Here is an 8,502-nt window from a genome sequence, read left to right as displayed (position 1 = left end):
CAGTAGTGTAGCAGCTGGCAAAGCCCACCCGGAGTTGGTCACTACAGAGTGGCAGGGCTGAAAAAATTGGGCAAGGACTTCAGAGACAGGTGAAGTGAAGAAGGCTTAAGCTGGTTTATAAAAAGTGTCTGTATACTCTAGGACAGAATGTAGCAAACACATAACTAGGGGGATGGGCAGAGGAAAATAAGTGGTAAAGGATATTAAAAAGGCTGACAAACTGCTAGAAAGGTGGGGGTGAGGGAGGGCTTGAAGGTGGGGAGTGGCAAGCAAATACAGCAAAATGAGTCATTCCACAAGTTTTACCCCTTCTGCACTACTGCTAACGATGATCCCTCTTCTTAAAGTATCTTCCCCCTCAGTTTCACTGCTAACCTTGTAATTTTATCCACTTGGCAAATAATGAATTACTTCTGCACTGAAAAAGTCTTTTATTATCCTTCTCCAACCAAACCAGAGGTCATTTCCCCTCTTCAGCCCACTTACAGTACTTGCAAGACCTTTCCCTTTGGGCTATTGCTACCTATGTATGTGTTGTAAACTCCTGGTTATCTCCTTCACTGCTGTGCCAGTCCTACAGGACCTAGGGATCCTTGTTGATTGTGGATTATTTGAAGGATGAAATCATCATTGAAAAGCTGCACTTAGAGGTTCTCTAGCTAATATGTCAAAGGACTGAATGTCATAAAGACAATTCCCTGAAGCTCAGACTCTTAAGTGAACAGTAAGTTGTCTGGGTCAGGAAGTTAGATGAACTGGGCTTTACTCCCTTCATCTTCCTGTCTCACTTTTTGTCTTTCTCCTTTTGCCCCCTTCTTTTCTCTACTCTTTCCCCACATACGTACTCATTCCCCATCATTTTCTTTCTTCCTTCTTCATAGCTATCTCTCATTCTCTCTTCACTTCCTTTTTAGCCCATCTGTCCCTTCTCCTTCCCCTTTTCCCTTCCCATTTTTAGACTGTTTATTAAGCACCTATTACGTGTAAGACACTCAAAAGGAATCAAATTACTGACCTCAAGGAAAAGAAAATCTAACTAAGCAAACGGAACACAGACATGTTATTATAGTCCTTCAGTAAGTGTCTGGAACATGCCTCCTACTATTTCTGCTGTCCCTTCTCCCTCGCCTGGCCACCATTATTGGTCTCCAATTCCTAACAACAACAGCTCATTTTCAACTGGCCATTAAAATGCACTGTAGCTTTGGGTTTGCAACCTTGGGACTCAACTACAAGCAGAGCCAGCTCTACTACTTGCCAACACAGTAACCATTGGCCAATTCAGCCTTGGCTTCCTCATTGGCAAAGCTGAAATAACAATAGTGTTTCTTTCTTAGGACTATTGTTAGATTTAGAGGTAATGTATATAAAGCACATAACAGAGTATCTGATACAGAAGTACTGCTCAATAAACAGAACGCTATGCTAATGATAACCATCATAATGTATCGCATAGTACTGAGTCATATTTTACACTTTATGTTTGGAAACCATATTTGAGATTAATGCTTTATTGCTGTTAAAAGTAATGCACAACTAAATGAAGTTGCTTATATACCACACGGTTTTTGATAGGGGCTGGGGTGGGTAGGGGACTTACCCGTTCTATGGGAACCGGCATAGAAGCATTTTACCTGAATATGGATGAGTGAGAGGCAATATCCCATTCTTTATCCCCTTAACCTCCCACCCTTTCCCTTCCAATGACTAGGGAAAGTATGCCTTCTCAAACAAAAAGGGAGAGTCTGTTTTCCTTAGGTTTAAATTTAGTTCCATGCTATAAATTTCTAACTCTACCCTGGGACATGGGCTGCTTTCTGTTAAGATGATCCCATGAAAGGGTCAGGCTAATGTTTTCTCCAGAACTGTGTTTTTGGTATGCTATTGGCACTGACAGTCTCTATGGTTACACACTCTGTTAGCCAGAGCACTTCCTGTGAGCAAGCAGAGTAGTAGGAATCAGAGAGGAGGTGGTGGGCAAATGCCCAGCAAGCAGTCTTGTCAAGAGACAGTAATGGGGTAGGAATGAGAGATGAAAGAATGGCTTGTGAAACAGAGACAAGCAAAGGCAGGAGGAATAATGACCAGGCTTAAAAAGACTCTGGAAATAAAGGGAAAAAGAAAGAATTTACCATAAAAGAACATCAGGGTAAAAATACAATAATTATTAATACAAAGATGGATCACAATGAACTTTAAGCTCCTAAATTATTATGTGGAGGAGGAAGAATATTTATTTTGTGAATTTAAGGCATTTGGAGCTATTTCATAGCTCCAAATATTTTTTGCATTAAAATTTGGAATTCAAATCTGATGATACAGATTCCCCTACAACTCCTAGTCCAGAGAAATGGCTCTTCAGCTTTTTGGAGCCATGAGATGCTTTTAAAAATCTGACGAGAGTTGTGGACCCTCCTCCTTAGAAAAAACCCACACTTACAAACAAAACATTACACACAGAATTTTATTCATTTATGCATATGGACATGATAAAGCTTATTCATGGACTCCAATATTCTCAGATAAAGTAACTGGAATAACATCTTTTACCCTCATTTGACTGATGTCTTAGATAAAAGAAATCATCATTTTCAGAAAGGAATCACGATATTCTCAGATGGTAAATAATGGGAAGGACAGAAAGTTTACTTAGTCCCAAACTTTAAGTAACTTTAATATAACATTAACAAGGCTTTCAGATTGACTTGGCAACCTCTGCTTAAGTGTTTTCTATAAGGGTCTGAATTGTGTCCAGTAAAGTGAAACCTGTACATTTCAGCTGACCTACTTTATGTACATTGCTTGCCTGGTCAGAGGCACAGGGTCTTCAGAGATAAGAGGCAGGGCAGAAAGAAACGGGGACAGAGAGGGACTGTGCATTGGAGAAAGATTTACAAACCTACTGTATATGGTGAATAAATGATAAACACAAGAAATTCAGAGAATTAAAATCAGGAAATCTCCAAAACACACAATTGACTTGATATAAGGGCTCTGTAGAACATAAACCTTAAGACTCAAAAGTGAGATTATTTTTTAACATCTTTATTGGAGTATAATTGCTTTACAATGGTGTGTTAGTTTCTGCTTTATAAAAAGTGAATTAGCTATACATATATATATATCCTCATATCTCTCCCCTCTTGCATCTCCCTCCCTCCCACTCTCCCTATCCTACCCTTCTAGATGGTCACAAAGCACTGAGTTGATCTCCCTGTGCTATGCGGCTGCTTCCCACTAGCTATCTATTTTACATTTGGTAGTGTATATATGTACATGCCACTCTCTCACTTCGTCCCAGCTTACCCTTTCCCCTCGCCATGTCCTCAAGTCCATTTTCTAGTAGGTCTACATCTTTATTCCCGTTTTGCCCCTTGGTTCTTCATGACTTTTTTTTTCTTTTAGATTCCATATATATGTTATGTTACCATGCAGTATTTGCTTTGAAGAAACACGAATTACTAAATGAAATGTAGGATTCTAGGTTGGATCCTAGAACAAAAATAGTTAATCAATGGAAGAACTGGGGAAATCTGAATAAAGTCTATGGTTAGTGAATAGTATTGTGCCAAGGTTAATTTATCAATTTTCATAAATATGGCCCTATAAGATGTTGAGATTGGGGAAGCTGAGTACTATCTTTGCAACACTTCTGTAAATCTAAAATCCAAACTGAGAGGTTAAAAAACTTTTTTAAAAAGAATCCTAAATGGAGGAACTAAAATAGATCTTGAAAAAAAATCATCAAATCTTCAAATACGATTTTAGAAAACTAAGTGCTGACCCATCCCACTTTGAAAGAAAGACTCCACCTGGTCCCTCAGTAAGTCTACTCTCCCATTTCAACTCCCTGATTACCATAGTCCTCCTTTACATTTACCTTGGTATCCCTCTGACCAGGTTTCTCTTCTCTCATGGGGAAAGCAAAATGCTTGGATGACCATGATTTACCCTTTCATATTTTTGAGTTAGTGCTTCTATTTCCTGGAGCAAAAAAGATTCCTTTTTAACCTTTTTCAGAAATTAAGGTAACCTAGCAATTAATCGTTTCTGTGCTGTTCAAATTTGTTTCAAAATGACAGTTTGTCCTAAGATCCTATCTATGCACACTCAGTTTAATTAGGTGGGGAAATATCTAACATGTTATTAAATGGATGACTTGGAATGTGAGCAGTCGAGGAAGAAAATACTGCTTTTTCAATGTTTAAGCAATATATTGTCTGGCTTACTAAAAACAGATCCATTGAACATTTCTATGCAATCCAATACAACAAATGTTTATTGAGAGTCTTTTATGAGCCATGTGCTGAGCTGAGTGATGGGAAAACAAGGCTGACTAAAATGAAATCCCTGACTTCAAGGAGACTTCATTTGGGGGAGAACACAGAGAGGAAAAGAGTTAATTTCAATGTATTAACTGCTATCAGAGAAGTACATATAGGGTCTCATGGGATTGTACGAGAAAGGTGTAGGGACTATGGTCAAATGCACGTTTAATCATTCTTTTGCCCAGTGTTAAAACACCTGTAAAACAGATTAAAATGGTGTCTTTCCCATGGTTTTTTTAAAAAAACAGATGCTTTTTCCCTACACACAAAGGATCTTTAAATTGTTCTACACTAGACACAATGCACCTATGATATGCCATTTTCTGTGAAACACATGGTTGCATTTTTGTCTAACACGTTATTTTCCCTATGACTATTTATCATCTGCTCTATGTTTGTCTAATGAACAAAAAGTGTGAGGCAATGAAATAAACCTCAGCAAAACAATGAAAAGGCAACCATGCATCATCGATTTAGCAGGGTAAAAAAGGAACAAATAAAAAGAACATAGAGACTCAGTTGCTTCTGAATACCAGGAAAAGGCATCTGTGTTTCTCAACAAGTTAATAGCACCAACTGTGCCAACTAGCTGGAACCACTGAGGAAAAAAAAAGTCAGCCAGAATTTAACACAAAAAAACTATTCAGCTGTATTCAGGTGCTCCAACAGTATGCAGTCAATCAAGAAGCCAACAAAGCAGCCATAATAAGATTTCCCATGTGTCCACACACAGTAATTTCTCCTACCACCACCACTAATTCAACCAAGGAAAATATATTAATATTTTAATATAATGGATAAAAATCTGGAACTACTATTCATGTATCTATGGGATTTTGTTATGGCCACTCTGGATGCCACAACAAAATACCACAGACTAGGCAGATTAAACAGAAATTTATTTCTCACAGTTCTGAAGGCTAAGTCCAAGATCAAGGTGCTGGGAAGGAAGGTTTCATTCTGAGGCCTCTTCTCTTGGCTTGTAGGCAGCTGCCATCTCACTGTGTGCTCACATGGCCTCTTCTTTGTGAACTGGGATAGCTCTCTGGTACCTCCTCTCATAAGGACACTAATCCTTTCAGATCAGGGCCCTACCCTTATAACCTCATTTAACCTTAATTATTTCCTTAAAGGCTTGTCTCCAAATATAGCCACACTGGAGGTTAGGGCTTCAACATATGAATTTGAGGGGGACACAGTCAGTTCTTAACAACTTAAAAAGAAGAGGGAGTTGTGGGGGGGCTGAAGAACGCACAACATCAGTCGGAAGGAATAGAAGACTATAGGTTAGCAAGTTAGTTCTGGGTGCACATGTTCTAAAAGCAGTGTCAACTACAGCAACATCTCTGGAGATGTCAGTGCCTCAGGCGTACATTCCTGAGTGTCAGAAAGAACAGTGTGTCCTGGGAAACCCACATATCACACATGATAGGAAGCAATGTAGTGGTTGAATTAGGGCTAGAAAAAATGCAGTGGATGCAAAGAAGGTGCTAGTAGAAGAATAATATTCTCCAAGAGAGTATTTAAAAATCTGACAGGGCTTCCCTGGTGGTGCAGTGGTTAAGAGTCCGCCTGCCGATGCAGGGGACACGGGTTCGTGCCCTGGTCTGGGAAGATCCCACATGCCGCGGAGCGGCTGGGTCTGTGAGCCACGGCTGCCGAGCCTGCGTGTCCGGAGCCTGTGCTCTGCAACGGGAGAGGCCACAACAGTGAGAGGCCCGCGTACCACACACACACAAAAAATCTGAGAAATAGTAACTTTCTCAACTTATATTTGAATTAAAGTAATATGTTGATGAATTTCTGAAAGTAGCTTTGGAAGCATGTTTAAAGGTGTCTTAAGAGGAGCTATGGGGCTGTGTGGTGTGTGTGTGTGTGTGTGTGTGTGTATTCCTCCAGTTATATCCTGAATGTGCAGAGTGCCCTAAGGGGGAATATTTTAACTTCTCTGTGTCTAGGCCTCCATATTCATTAAGTAGAATGGCACTGACAAACATTTTCCCATAACTTATCACACTGAGACAGAGTAACGTAATACATTAATAAAGAATGATTTTTTCCAACTAGGGAAAAAGGGACCCTAACACAAAAACAAATACAGCTCATACATTTGAACAATGAACTTATCATCACTAGTCATTAGATTCTTTGACTGTAAAACAAGGATGTTAAACTAAAATCTGATATCTAAGATTCCAATGAATATTAAGACAATGTTTTGTTTTGTTTTTTTTTGTTTGTTTGTTTGTTTTTTGCGGTACGCGGGCCTCCCACTGCTGTGGCCTCTCCCACTGCGGAGCACAGGCTCCGGACACGCAGGCCCAGCGACCACGGCTCACGGGCCCAGCCGCTCCGCGGCACGTGGGATCCTCCCGGACCGGGGCACAAACCCGTGTCCCCTGCATGGGCAGGCAGACTCTCAACCACTGCGCCACCAGGGAAGCCCAAGACAATGTTTTTTATGTGATCAAAGTTCTAAGTGTAAAAAGACTTCAGGGAATCTTTATTATTAGATAAAACTTTAAACCTATTTTCTTACTGTTCTAACCTAAAAAACATTTCACTTTTGCATATATCTTAGGCTTTTAAAAGAAATTTCTCTCATTTTATATTTTTTCTCACCACACTCTGTGAGAAGGATTTTAGTCTCCATTTTCAGACAAGGTAACTGAGTCCAGAGAGGTGAAATGACTTGCTCGAAGCTACATCACTAGTAAAGACTGAATCCATCCTTTCTACTCTACCTGTCTTAACAGTAAATTCTACTCTTCAGTCCTCATAAATACCATTTTCAAATGGAAAATGAAAGTATTATTCTTCAGCCAACCATATTATTTCATAAGCATTTACTGAATACTTATCATACACCTGGACTGGGCTTTGAGTTTATGTTAATCGTATCCAAGTCACCGCAAGATCCTTCTCTACAAAGCAACTATGAATCCATAGACATGTTTCTAAAACTGAAGTTTCCACCAGTCGATAATATTTTACCCTCACTTACCCACCTTACTAGTTTTTAGTCTTCCTAATTTCTACCCCTTCCATATGCTATGAGATAAAAGATGCCTTCTTTGACATTACTTAGAGTTTACTTATAGGTGTGCACTGATTTAAAGATGTGGTAAAAGGTAAATATAAACAGGAAAGGTATAGTATTATGTATTTATTTTCTATGTGTGGCTGCTTGGCTCTTATACATGGGAACTGGCTGCTTTGTGCTATTAGGCTAATGTAAAATGATAGATGGTAAAGATAGAGTCTTGGTTGTGCTGGCACCTATCCAACGATGGTAGGCTTGAGAGAAGTTCTGATGAAATAGAGCAATTTCACAAATAAGAATAACTCATTAAAGGAGATTCCATAACATGTACTGTCTTGATGTGATATAAAGATCACCTAATCTTTGCATGTTAGACCACTTGGAGTTGAACATGTCGTGTACCAGTATAATTACTGTACAGCATTTCTGCTGTTAAGCTATCTGTAGTTGGGAAAAGTTGAGAAAGACAGTTCCTAAATGATATTTCTCTTCATTATTAATAGAGAACTGAAAATATAGGGACTTTGAGAAAAGAACAGCTTAGTAGTTAAGACACTGACTGGGGAGACATGATGATATCTGAAATCATGGGATCAAAACAGCGTTGGATTTGGAAGTAGAGGACTGAATTCAAGACTTAAATTTAACAAGCTGAGAAGAGTGAAAGCTCTCTGGGCCTGGACCAGGCTGTGGCATAGGACTGACAGGAAGGGATGGCCTGGATTTGAGATAAGGGTCACCAATGAGGCTATATAATTGGGAACTCTCATATATCCTCAATTAATCACTTGTTAAAATTTACCGAGGAAGGCCACATTCTGTTCAAATACCTCCACATGTCTAAACCAAGCTTTCTAGCAGGGTTTATTCCCAAGTCCTTCAGGCAAAACAATTACATTCTTATGTTAATTTGGCAACTGAAGTCAGAGGAATGGCTCCATGGGAGTCTTGGGGTCAGGGAGTATTGCTAAATATATATCTCATTTCTGGCCCAAAGGACCCTTAGCATTAAAAAGAATTACTTGGTTTCACTTATATGAAAAAACACATTTTACATTGCTGAAACACAGGTGAGAGACATTTGTATCAAATAATTCTTAGGCATAAGAGAGAATGTATGAAAAGTACCTT

The sequence above is a fragment of the Neophocaena asiaeorientalis genome, unplaced genomic scaffold (genome assembly GCF_003031525.2).
Source record: "Neophocaena asiaeorientalis asiaeorientalis breed wild unplaced genomic scaffold, Neophocaena_asiaeorientalis_V1.1 scaffold183, whole genome shotgun sequence".
NCBI classification, from domain to species: domain Eukaryota; kingdom Metazoa; phylum Chordata; class Mammalia; order Artiodactyla; family Phocoenidae; genus Neophocaena; species Neophocaena asiaeorientalis.
Note: the sequence above shows the minus strand (reverse complement) of the source record.